Genomic DNA, 14,209 nt, shown 5'->3' with positions numbered 1-14,209 from the left:
CCACCAACTCGCTTTCCTTTCATTTCCAACTGAAAAAATGGTTTCCTCCAACAGGGTTTAAAACATTTATTCAGCTTCAGTGGCTTCATGCATTATTAGTGAAGTGCTTAGTCAGACACTTCCAGATATTCAGAGGAGGATTCCTTGTAAACAATAACAAATGAAGCAGCTGGCTGCTGTGCTGAGAAAGGGTCTATTTAGATTCAGTGAGATCAGCAAAAACTTCTACCGCTTTGGGTACATTTACCTATAAGCACCTGTCAGTTACTTTCAGAGTAGAATCACACTGAAAAAAAAAAGTGACATGATCAATAAGTCATCATGGCAACATCTGTTGTTGCATCACTTTAACTCATCAAAATTAAATACAAGTTATACGAGATTCAACTTATTTTTTAAGTCAGTTTAAAATAATTCAAGTTGAAATCACCTGTACTGTACAGCCAATTTGATTACACTTTCAAAAAGTTGAAATAGGTGGATTGTTTTAACAGTGCATGACAAGCATGAATAAAGTTTGAGAAGATACTCTCATATGAAATGATTCATTGCGATTAATTGCATCCAAAATAAAAGTTTGTTTTCATAATGTATGTGTACTAAGTAGGCTATATAATATAAACACACACATGCATGTTTATGTTTAAGAAATATTTGCATATACTGTATATATATATTTATATGATATACATATATTTATGATATAAATCACACATTTTCCTTAAATATATACACATGTATGTGTGTGTATTTATATATACAAAATAATTATACACAGTACCCACACATATATTATGTAAACAAATACTTTTATTTTGGATGCGATTAGTCGCGATTAAATGACTTTCATTTTAATCTGGCTTATTATGATTTGGTTGAGGGTTAGTTGCATGTAATTATGCATAATTTACTGTTACTATGGTAAGTACATGTAACATATGTAACAAGGACACAGTAAAATAAACTGTTACCAAATATTCTATCATCATTTACTCACCCTCATGTCATTCCATCCAAACCCATAAGAATTTCCATAATCTTCAAAACACAAATTAAGATATTTTTAATGAAATCCGAGTGATTTCCGTCTCTCGATTGAAAGTCTATTCACCCAAAACTCTGAGGGTTCAAAACATTCATAAAGAGAACGCAAAAAAATAAAATAAATGAACTAACCCTTTAAAGACCTGTCAAAATAAGTAAATCCACACAGCCTTGAACATAATGTTCATTTATCAATGTTGTCCTTCCTGTATGATTCATAAATGTGACATCATTGTTAAGCTTGCACAAACAGTCATGTGTTTCAAAAGACGCCCATAGACACATACACGTTCACGCACACGCCTATGCAAAAACTAGGAATGCATTGCACTACAATAGTTACTGAACGTATTCAGGCTGCATGTGAAATCATCAAACCTGATCTGCATAACTTGCTTTCCACGAAACTCCTCCCTAAGCAATTCCACTAATTTCCACCAGGAAACACCTAGAAAGGGTACAGCTGTAAACTGATCTGAAGTCAGTCAGATCTGAATAAGCGGCTTCCCACAGTGGAAGACACAGCCGGTTCTGCCGCATGCCGTCTCGGTGGCAACAGCAAAGCAAATAGGAGCGTGCTGAAATTGGCAACATGCATGCAAACTAAAGAAATGTTGCTCAATCTCACAATACTCAAGTCTCAAAATGTTTTGGTAAAGAAATATCCATAATGTGTTTACTTGGAGTCTAAACTAAAGAGTCACCACACTAATACCTAACACAAATTAAGATATTTGAAATACTAATGGCACATAACCATTCTGAGTGATCAGAGAATATTCTAACATTTATGGAAAATGTTCTTGCCTTACTAAATGAGCCAAAGAAAAGCTGACTAGTCTCTTGTGTATAAATGCTGAACTTAGGGCTGGGCGATAAAACGATAACGATATGTATCGCGATAGACACGTAATCAATATCAATAAAAAATGCGTTCGATAAAACGTTCGATATTTTTTTTTTTTCTTCGTCGGAAGAAACCAGAGGTTGCGAAAGCAAATTTGGTTGCATGAACAAAGGCACTCAACTCTCTGGTAACCTTGCAACGTAGGGGGTGACACGCAACAGCCAGTCAGTATGGTTGCGCAATATTGTTGTCTCGTGTTGGATTCTTCAGTAACAGAACCAGCGTGTTGTGATACAGCGATTGTTGATAAAACAGGAAAAGTCAGCTCGCCTGACTTCAAGTCTGACCGTAGTCAGACCATGTCGTCTGCAAATTATGCAAGACCATCGTCAGTTTCTCTGTTATTCGCGTGCTTATGAGCTGTTTTAACGTGTGCGTTTCTCAGCGCGTACATGTGAAGCTCACATGCACTCTGTCTACCAGCGCCTGGATACTGGACTATATTTCGAGTCTTATTGTGCTAATACTGTTATATACACACAAGGTTTACATAAACTAGTCGGATATGTCTAAAGTGAAAGCAAACTTGAGAAAATTGAGAGAAAATCTGCTTGTCAAATGCGTGTATATTAGACGCGTCGCGCGCAGCTCTTAAAGAGACAGTATAGTAATAGTAAACACGCTGCCGCTTGTCCTTAAAGGGATAGTTCACCCAAAAATAAAAATTCTCTCATTATTTACGCACTCTAATGTTGTTCCAAACCTGTATTAATTTCCTTCTTATATTTTCAAATATTAATGTTTTGAAGAATGTGGCTATCCAAACAGTAAACAGAGCTATCCCTTTAATGTTAATAAAACAACAAAATGCAAAGAGAAAATCATTCACTGCTCTTGACTGATAACTTTAATAGTAGCTTTATTGAGTATCAATGTATAATTTATACAGTGAAGTCTGTTTTGTTTTATTTTCATATTTGTTCATTTACTTTCTTCAATGCTACTGTTAAATACACCTACTGTCGCTGAAAACATAAAGCACTGTTTATTTAATCTGTATATTAGGTTGTGTGTACGTGTAATGTGTATCTTTGATCTTAATATTTAATAACAAAGAACATAATGAGAACTTTTTTATCTTCGCCCCTGTCTGCCATTCTTTTTTATTTTACATTTTGTTACCTAAGGCTTTGAGCATTACAGCCAAACTAATGTCCATATTTTAAAAACAGCCACAAAATAGTAAAACATAAAAAAGAATCGTGATAAAATCATTAATCGTGATTTTCCTGAAAAAAATCGTAATATTATATGTTTGCCATATCGCCCACCCCTTTATAAAGCATTTCTTACGTATTCTTTAATTTTGCACCTTAATGTTAAGAGATAATTGTTAAGTGTTCATTCAGATTTTAGACTAATTATTTGAGTGAGTGTTTTCCATGGTCGTGTTGACATTTCTGCCTTTATAACTGATGGGATTATAATCAGAAAGTTTAAAATAAAAAATCTTTAAATGTAATGTATTTGTCTCCTGGACTGGTCCTTATTTTAAATATGTCATAAAAAATATCAATAATTATCGATATCGACCGATATGAAACACTTATATCGTGATACAGTTTTCAGCCATATCGCCCAGCCCTAGCTGAACTTCTGCATGGCAGGGTGTTTAAATGAAATGCACGAGCAGCAAACTTTAATGAGAAGAGTGCTTTGGCAGGTGTATAGAGTCAATTTAATCAGCTGTAATGTTTGTGGGAAAGAAACTAATGAATAACATTTCATTGCATCCCCAGATGCAATACCTCTAATACAGCTTCTACCTCAGTCTACTCAGAAAAAAAAGACCTCAAAACTTGACCTAACAATTTATCCAGTTTCTATCACTTTTTTTACTCTCCAATTATATTCAAAACTTCAACTAACCAGTCATTATCATGTACACTGCAATAATTTGTTTTCTTAATCAGCATGCATTCAAGTCAAATCTAAGCATCTGTAATTTCTTTCGTTAGTTTAGATTTGATAAGCAAAATTGTGTAAGACAAAAACTAGATCTCAGCAAGAAAATAATCACATTCAGTGGGGTTTATTTATTGATATTTTTATATATTATTTATTTATTTGAAGAAGATTTTTTTTTAAATGAGCCAGAAAAATTAACTCAAGATAAATTCTCTACACAAGTATTAAGACAAACAAACTGATTAAGGAAATTATTTTTAAAACTAGTGTAGGTGTATGACATGAATCTTGTCTCAAATACCTTAAATAACTCTATTTAAATGCATTTATCTGAATTTCTGAACTTAAATTCTTATCTGAATTTAAAACATTAAAACACAATTTCAATGTAAGCAAGACGAGAACCACAAACACTGCTGCCAGAAAGACAAGTTTCCCAATTTCACGAGGATAAAGGAATAGTAAGGATGAGTTTCATAAATGTATAATTGAATTGAATTCAGCTTTGTATTGTATCTAGTATATTGTATAGTATTACAACATTTCCATACATGTATCAAAGCGGATTCGTATTTAGCAGTAGTGACATCAAGTGGTGCTTATATTGAAAATATTGACGTTGCTTCACACACACGGCACGACATAGCCTACACGAGCTTTGTACTAAGTTGGCTACAAAGTAAAACATTTCAAAATACAAAATAGACAATTTAGGGATTTGTCACGTAAAGGTTCTAAATGTAACCAGTAAAGCAAGTTGCAATGCTAGTGTTGTAGTGAAACGCTGAGACGCGTCTACCTGATTCAGGTGCATTTCCGCCACATGCGCAGTAACGAACGAAACATGGCGTTGAAAAGTTTGACCAAAACAAAATGTACTGACATGACAAGAGACGCATCTACTCACCGCATGAACAATAAATGACGGATACTCCTCTTTTTCTTTCAGTGTCCAGTGAAATAGTTTACTGAAGAGCAGAAATTCCCATTGACTCCTGCTGAATTTCGGCGTTAAACTGCTGGACGGAAAAGCGGAAGCGACAGACGACGCATGAAAACACACCGGTAAAGATGTACACTATACATAACACCATAAGCGCATTCGCTCTTATATCTTCTTATTGTTTTGACTCTTTCTTTAGTTAGTTATTTAAATCCAGTAGAGTGAAATGAAAGGTCCCTGCAGTAGTCCTGTGTGCATTACTGATGTGAGTTACTGACTGACTGACTGCGGGCACCTGAGTGTTTTCAGCTGGTTTCGGTGCTGAGGTGAAACTCCGCCTCTGTTCTGTTCTACACTAGTATGTAGCCTACTGCAGTCTGTCCCAGTGCAGCACGACGAAGGGAGGAGTTTCTCCTGCTTTCTCACACTTTCCTCTGCTGTGTCGACACAGAGAAGCTACTTATTTTTGTGGCTGTGTTTCAAACCTTACGGAGCTGCAGAATTTGGAACATATCGGCCTGTCAGCTGAATAAAGCGACGTGTGCATATGGAACAATATCGAAAGTGCACTTGTAGTGTACAACTTATAATCTTAAAAGTATATATAAAAAAATAAATAAACGTGTAGCCTAAGACAACAGGCCTATAATATTAATGAAATAAAAGGCCACTTATGTATATTAAAGAGAGAGTACACTTCTCATGTTTCTTAAAACACTTACACTTTTTAAAAAGTGCACTATGTAATAATGTCTAATTAAAAGTCGGAATGTTTTAATCTTGTGTCATGCTTTAAATAAATAGACTTATTGAAATGTTGACTAACATACTAAAGCACAGAGTACTATAATTATAATACAGTATAATTTGACCTCCAGTGTACATGATATTCAATATTACATTTAATGTTATCAATTAATGTAAAATAAAAATATATATAAATATCTGACATACAAGATTCAATAGAAATGACATTAATGTATATTTTAGTTCACCATAAATGGATTTCATTACATTCGGCAGTGCACTTTAACCATATTTCAAAGGCAATATAAATAATAATGAAATTACCTGTAGCCTACTTAAGTGAGTCAAAATGCACTTTAAAATCATTTCATATAAAAACTAGGCTATAATGGTAACATTTTATTTTACAGTGTCATTGTTACATGTAGTTACTATAGTAATTCTGTAAATGATGTGTAATTACATGCAACTAACCCTAAACCAAACCCATCCCTAATCCTAACCCTAGAGTACATAAAGTTAATTAATATTACTCAGTACTTATAATTACAGGGTAACAAAGACACCTTCAAATAAAGTGTAACCACTATAATATACTATAAAATAAATAAAAACTATAATACATTTTCATTTAATTGTAATTAACATGCAAAACATTGCAAAATAAATAAATAAATACATTCAGTAATAAGATTGAATGCTACTCTTTTTAAGAAGGGGCCTTAATAGTAATGACCTAGAACCAGGGCCATGTACAGAATAGTATACTAATATACTACTACTGTACTCTTAGCTCTAGCTCTCTACTGTATGAAAGAAAGAGGCTATAGTTGTTAAACTTACTTAAGAATTGCACTTATGCAGAAATTCCATTAATTTCCACCAGGAAACACCTTGACCAATACATATTGTTAATTGTTTATAATATATAGGACACATGCCCTGATCCGACATTTAAAAAAACCTGACAGAAAAAACAACAACACCCTATGCCAGGCATGTACTGGCCATCAGGAGCACCAGTGGGCCGGTCGAGTAGTGGGCCGATCACTGATGCGAGGGAGACCTCCCCATATCAGGCGTTGTTCTTTTCTTCTGTCTGTTTTGTTGGTGTTGTTTTTTGTCCATACAGTAGAAGTCAAGGGCAACCAAAATGGTTTGGTTACATCATTCTTCAAAATATCTTCTTTTGTGTTTCACAGAAGAAAGTCATCCAGGTTTGGAACGACATGAGGGAGAATAAATGATGACAGAATTGAAAAGCAGTAAATTTACTTTACGAAATCCTAGCTCCAAATCAATGCTGTACTGTCAAGTACATTTCTATGTGACAAAAATGAAACATTAAGTTTGTCAACAATTGCTGTGTATTCAGTATTATCTTTCATTATTTGTTTCTTTCCTGTTTTATTTATCCATTTATTTACTCCAATTTTAAGGCCCTATAACCCATCAAAACATTCACAGGGGAACTTGTAGGCCGGATGGGCTGGATCTGTCCAGGGCCTAATTTTAACCCCAGTCCAGCCCTGGTGCCCTCAGAATACACATCAACCTTTCACTTAAAATCTTGTGAAACTTGCTGTATTTATTTAGACTAACTAGACTATTGTGTGTTGCATACTGTTTTACATTAATAGCAGTATCAGGCATGTATACAGTGTATGGACCAGCACAGTGTCTCAGTGGGTAGCACTGTCGCCTCACAGCAAGAATGTCCCCAATTCTGAGCCAGGAGGAGTCCTTTCTGTGTGGAGTTTTTTTTCCTTGTGTCTGCGTGGGTTTCCTTCGGGTGCTCCGGTTTCCCCAACAATCAGAAAACATGCAGTATAGGTGAATTGGAGATGCTAAATTGTAGGTGTGAATGTGTGTGAGTCCCAAGTCATAATGGAGAGGGTTGGGGAAAGACCTGGCAACCCCGGAAAATTCATGGATAGTCTCTCACGTATGACAAGAGATTGCCATAGAATCACCAAGACTCGGATACGACTGAAATGGTAATAAATAGGTACAGTATATTCTGGGCAATATGCAATAAGCAGTTCTCTAATATTCTACTGTGAACATAGCTGAAGGGTTCCCATCATATTTGATCGATGCTCATGTATTGACATCTTAAGACCTTTAATGGCTTTGTATTATTTATACTCTTCTATCTGGTGATAAAAGCTGTAGTCTGGTGCGATGTGATGTAAGACTGCTGTTATCTGGACACCATCTGTCCAATCCTGTTACATAAAAAGATGGAGGGGGGGTATTTAACTGTGTTTGAACCATGTAGTCCATTACAATGTGCAATGCTGCTTCACATTTGTGTCATATATCCATATAATCAAATATCTCTTTATTAGGAGGAACTGTAAGTACTTTTTCACAGCATATACGCCCTGTGATTTGACAAGCAGAAATCCATTCAGTGCTTGACCATTGTGCTGCACTCGATCGGGCCAGTGGAAAGGGAAATCAGGCACATTATTTGAGTGCTCTTAGAGAGGTCATAGTGTATCGGAACGGGGCACTCCTTTCCCAAGGAAGTACTTGGAAAGCCCATTTAAGAGACAATGCATTTTCCTTCTGCAAATCTTTCCCCCCCTAGGAACATATAATGTTTCCTTTTTTTGATATTCAAGGTCTTGAAATCACTTGCATTTAAGGGATAGTTCACCAAAGATTTTTTGTTGTTCTGGTGTTCTGAACGAATTTCTTTCTGTTGAACACAAATTTAAATATGTTGAAGAATGTTGGTAACCAAACAGTTGCTAGTCCCCATTGACTTCCATAGTATGAATAAAAAAATTACTATGAAAGTCAATGGGGACCAGCAACTGTTATATATCTTCTTTTGTGTGAAATATCCCTTTCAGTGTTGTGCAAATTTTTATATAAATGTGAGGGGGCTGTGAGTTTATAGTTTTTTGAAGGGATTCAAAGATTCAGTTTTTCCACTTTGGAGGACCAAGCTTATGATAATAAGGGCATAGAGAAGATTATAGAAGATCATTAGCTGCTAAATGGAGTGTACATTTTAAAATTTACCAGTCGAGTTTGAGCCATGGCTTATGAGCATTAATTGTGTTAGTTTCATTTTTCAGTTCTCATGTTAGAATTATGGCTTAATTATATTTCACGTTTGCATTAGTTAATTTGGCCCAGTGCATTAAAAGTATTTTAACTGGGTGAGATCCTGAAGGCAGGAGATCTTTAAATAATTGGGCTGGTGATGTGTGCCATCACTCACCCTGCTGCTATTGATGGGATGAGGCCAAATCAGTTCATACTAGTTGAAACTTGATGCTTTGATTTGTTTATGACCTTGCTTTGGTAGTGAGTTGAAGGGGGTGGATTGGAATCCACTGCTGCTTCAATGTATATGTAATGAGTGATTATAATTAAGGTACTAATCAATTTTTTTCCTTCTAAACATCACATGAGTTGAATGACTTCTCTCGGCTTTTGAGATTTTACTTTGTTAAAGAAGTTACCAGTGATATTATTGAAATGTTATTTTCATGTATTCTTTAAAGGTGCTCTAAGTGATGCCGGGAGTGTTGACATTCGAATTGTTGTCAAACAAAACGGAGGCTAGCTAGACCCTCCCTCCTCCTCATCCCATCTCCTCCCTCCTCCCCTCCATTCCGGCATAAAGGAAAGTCAAAGTAGTCACTAAAAACAAAGTTAAGTTTTACTGATACTTCATTCAATGTGTAATGTCACCAAGTTAGATAAATGCTTTTATATATTGCAGAACAGAATGCAGAAAAAGAGAAACATTGTCTTAAAATCGTTTCGCCACCTGAGGTTATAACTATAACGTTAGCTCCCATACAAGGACGCAATAATAGCAAGATAACGTTAGCTTCGCGTTTCCCAGTGAGCATAAACAACGGCGGCGGCGTAAACAAATTTAGTCAAAGTTGTCAATAGCCTATAAATGAACATTCAAGTCCATAACAAACAGTGGGTGAAAAATGGATTTACCTGTTCTGCAAAAACAGAGCAACTGAATGTCTGATTGGAAGCCCTTCTGCCGGCGGAGTTCTCGCCACATTTCGAGGGTTTTTCTGATGTAAATTCAGGACTTTGCGCGTTCCTTATCCTTGTCCCTCTTCTTTACAATTTGTTCATCGGAACGTCATCTCTTTAGTCGTGTGTCGGCCATAATTCAAACTTCCCTCTTCATGCTTCTCTCTCGTCTCTCCTCCACACCCCCTTCATGTCCACGCGCACTAACCCCCAAACCACACCCCTCAAATACTTCTTGTCGGTGATTGGCTGGAGCACTGTTTGTTGTGTTTCGTGGTGCGGGTGAGCCCAGTTTGTTTTTGTTGCCGTTTGTGGAGCCTGTGGTGTCTAGAGAGACCGTGTTTTTTTACAGTGTGTTCAGGGGACAGGCAGCTAGCGGATAGTGAGGAGATGTTTGCTGTATGTGACAAAAAATGTTTTGGCCTAAAAAACGCGTGGCATCACTTAGAGCACCTTTAATGTCTCGATTTGATATCTGAATGCAGTAACAGTGCTTGCTTATTTAGCCCGGCTTCCAGATATGAAATAGGGACTTGTTTTGTGTTTGAGAAAGGTCTTCAATGTGTTAAAACATATAGTGGTCATTGAAGCCTATAGTTTAAGGGACCATTTCTTTGTTAAAGCCTTACTTTCCAGTTAGACTAAAGTGTAGCTCTCCCTGAGAGAAAGAATGCATTATCTTGATGTTTTGAGAGGACTCTCCTGTTTATAGTTAGAGCCTGGCCAACTCCAACCTTGGAAAAGCTGTGTGTCAGTGTGTGTGTTAGTCTTTTTGGTTGCAGGTTAAGGAACCACTGGCATTATTGGAGATTGATGAGTTGTTGTTCTGGACATGTTGACGCCCAGCAACCCAAATCTATGACCTGGAAGGTCACGACGTGCCTAACTCCAGGGTCCGAGTGTGAGCTGCATAATCGATGGAGATATGCTTCCGTCTATCTCTATATGTGTGGAAAATTACTATGTTTATCTTAGCCAATCAGAAACTGCAACCTAGCTTAGACCTTGGTGTAGGGTATAACTGCTGTGACTGCTTTGTAACTGTAAACTGGGCGACCTACGAACTCCTGTGTGAGTCTTGAAGCTGACTTCTGCTGATGAAACTGCAAACTATCTTCAGTAAAACTTTTCTTCAATTTATTATAATTCTGACTCTGGGTCTTCTTTCAAAGATCTGGTCCTTGGGTCCTAAACTGTTACCCCCTAACAGAGTACAAGTACAATTGCCCTAATGTCTGTGTTCTGGGTGATATTATTGCCCAAAAACTTTAGCATTTGATCACTCTTTTTGACTTTTAAAGTCATCATGAAACGGTGTTCTGAGTGAAACAGAAAAAGGGATGAGATTTGATTTTATCCATTTGGAATTTTTTTGACTGCAAATTGGAATGGAGGAGAGGAGTTGAAAATAAGAGGGCGATGTTGACCAAAAAAAAAAGAGTCATTTCAGAAGTGGGGCAATGCAAGTTTTTATATTTTGATCAAAATGGAAAAAAAAAAACAGTTTTTTTTCTTGCAGTAATACAAATGATTTGTCCACGATAAGACCAATATAAGACCTAGGCTGCATTCAAAGTCACATACTCTCTTTAGAAGGTACTTATTTTGAATAAGTAATTAATTACTCAATGACTGCTAAAAAAGTATGTTCTATTTAGTATGAATGTGTGTAGTATGAATGTAATTTGGACGTACTGCATTCACCATGTTGTCATTGTCATGACCTACCAGCATCAGTTACGTCGCCTCAATGCCTTTCATAAATCCTCTTCCGTGGCCTCATGGGATAGTAAATTGTCCATTGTATGCACACTTCAGAATCTCGCCAGAAGTAGTAGGTCATCCGGGTATTTTTTCCCTACTCTTTTATGAGTACTGTGAATTTGGACATACTTCTTATGTCACATACTGTTTTTCACATACTATGCGATTTCAGATGCAGCCCTAGGAACAACCTACACACACACACACACACACACACACACACACACACACACACACACACACACACACACACACACACACACACACACACACACACACACACACACACACACACACCACACACACACACCCTCCCCCCAACTCAATGCATTTAGGCATGTAGACAAGTTCCAACTGAGCATCAGAATGGGGAAGAAAGGTGATTTAAGTAATTGAATGTGACATGGTCTTTCAGTATTTCAGAAACTGCTGATCTACAGGGATTTTCATTATCAACCTCTATGGTTTACAGAGAATGGTCTGAAAAAGAGAAAATATATAGTGAGCAACAGTTCTGTGGGCGAAAATGCCTTGTTGATGCCAAAGGTCAGAGGAGAATGACCAGACTGGTTTCAGCTGATATAAAGGAAACAGTAACTCAAATATCCACTTGTTACAACTGAGGTGGATGGGCTACAGCAGCAGATAACACTGGTGCCACTTCTGTCAACTAAGAAAAGGAAACTAAGGCTACAATTTGCACAGGCTCACCAAAACTGTACAATAGAAGATTGGAAAAATGTTGCCTGGTCTGATGAGTTTCAATTTCTGCTGCAACATTCAGATGGTAGGGTCAGAATTTGGCGTAAACAACATGGATCTATCCTATTTTCTTGGCTCACTTTTGGCCCCCTTAGTAACAACTAAGCATCGTTTAAACACCACAGACTACCTGAGTATTGTTGCTGACCATGTCCATCCCTTTATGATCAGTGTACTCATCATCTGATGACTACTTCCAGCAGGATAACGCACCATGTCATAAAGCTCAAATCATCTCAAAGTGGTGTTTTAAACATGATACTGAGTTCACTATACTCAAATGGCCTCCACAGTCACCAGATCACAATCAAATAGATCAGCTTTGGGATGTGGTGGAACAGAAGATTCTCATCATGGATGTGTAGCCGACAAATCTGCAGCAACTGCGTGAATCTATCATTTCATTATGGACCAATATCTCTGAATGATCCAGAGCCTTTTTTAATCTATGCCACGAAGCATTAAGGCAGTTCTGAAGGCAAAAGACTCAAGAGGGTACAACCCGGTACTAGCAAGGTGTACCTATAAAGTAGGCAGTGAGTACTATTTCAAGAAATGTATTGATAATAATAATAATAATAATTTGTTACATATAGCGCTTTTCTAGGTACTCAAAGTGCTTTACAACATGGAAGGGGGAATCTCCTCAACCAGGTATTGAGTTTCATTATGATTTTATGTTTGTTAGATTAATGTAATTATAATAAAACAAAATTTTGTTGTTTTCTCAAATGTTTTAAATGATTTTAATCATCTATACTGCATGTTTGATAATGTGATCATGTGATAAATTCTGATGTGATTGCTAGTAAATACAAATGTATTTTTATGTTATTCAAAATGTAATTCAAATGAGCCCGCCTGCATTCTGTGGTTGTTAATAGCCCAACATTATTTGCATCAGACAAATAACCCAGACTTTAGTGAATAAGATGCAATAATGAGCCAACATACAATGTGCAGTTCTGTTGAAATTGTAAGTACAGAAATTGTGAGTGTTATTTCAGTGCATTTAGAACCTAAGCTACATTGCGGGTGGTTGGAGAATAAGATACAGGTTTTTAATGACTCTGTCGGATGCAACTGTTTAGTAAATTCACCCCTGACTGTTTACCAGGAGATGACTGTGATATATTTTGCTTGTATGTTTACTGTAGTCATGGTAGCACTAGCACTTGCTGTAGATATCACTGGCTGTCTTGGTACTGGCAGTTAGAGCAGACGAACTGGCTCTGACAATTAGGATAAGAAACTATTTTTTCCCATTGACACATCACTGAGAAAAACTGGAGGGGACATTTTCAATATGGTCTGAATATTTATATTCAGTCTCACTACAGTCTCTCTCTTTTCACAAAACATTTGCTTATGATATTTAGAGGAAAGATATGGAAAGTTTGCATAACACATTAATGCAACATGTAGAGCTTTGTTGTGATGCTTTTCCACAAGAGATTCTTACACTGACTACATTAACCCCCAATGGTATCGGTCACGCTCTAGTAACTTACGGTTACATCATGTGATTTAATTGGACTCATGAGAATGCCAGTTGTACTTAAACAAAATAACGAACCTTATCCTGCATCTGCACTCTGTATATTCCCTATATATATGACAATAGTTTACATACTCTATACCATTACTTGTATTCCACACACATACACACACACACAAAAATGCTTTGTGAAGAAAATATGAGCAGTGTTTCCTGTGCAGAACTTACTGCCTAGAATATAGGGCATTGTGGGTGAGGTTATTAAGTTGATAAGGTGTTCTGAGTGGTTGCTAGAGTATTTAGAGCGGTTTCTAGGTGGTCGCCCCAAGTCTTTATGGGCCTATTTATATTTAAGCTGTGTCCAAAATCGCCCCCATATCCTTAAATAGGGCATTATTTGACGGGACAGTCATTTATAGTGGTGTCCGAAACCATAGTGGACATTATCGAGTGCACTCATTCAATCCCATAATGCACTGCAATAACGAGTGTACAACTGATGTACACTCAATGGCTAGAGAATACCCATAATGCACTGTGATGCACGCGCCAAATTAATTCCTGCGTCTCGCCAGAAGATGGCAGAAGATGTTCTAGCTGAATCATCCAGCAT

General features: G+C 36.8%; 1 protein-coding gene and 1 long non-coding RNA gene across 4 annotated transcripts in view; both read right to left on the bottom strand.

The window, feature by feature from the left end:
- The window catches only part of usp53a (ubiquitin specific peptidase 53a), a 55,114-nt gene extending 49,950 nt beyond the window's left edge, over positions 1 to 5,164 (bottom strand). The window contains exon 1 of one of the 3 annotated variants that reach the window (XM_082161710.1): positions 4,767 to 5,164. The gene's annotated coding sequence lies outside the window, so the exon portion shown is untranslated. Of the gene's footprint in view, positions 1 to 997; positions 1,903 to 4,766 lie in introns of those variants that run through there. The other 2 variants (XM_082161708.1, XM_082161709.1) reach the window with 2 other exon arrangements.
- Positions 5,165 to 6,957: 1,793 nt separating this feature from the next.
- On the bottom strand, positions 6,958 to 12,642 carry LOC309492737. Its single transcript, XR_014203679.1, has 3 exons — positions 10,866 to 12,642; positions 10,026 to 10,814; positions 6,958 to 9,065 (listed from the first exon to the last, which is right to left on the bottom strand). It is a non-coding gene; the product is annotated as an uncharacterized lncRNA (long non-coding RNA).
- Positions 12,643 to 14,209: the final 1,567 nt, after the last annotated feature.

The sequence above is a fragment of the Leuciscus leuciscus genome (genome assembly GCF_965113295.1).
Source record: "Leuciscus leuciscus genome assembly, chromosome: 2".
Lineage (NCBI taxonomy): Eukaryota > Metazoa > Chordata > Actinopteri > Cypriniformes > Leuciscidae > Leuciscus > Leuciscus leuciscus.
This window is presented reverse-complemented; position numbering and strand designations above follow the sequence as displayed.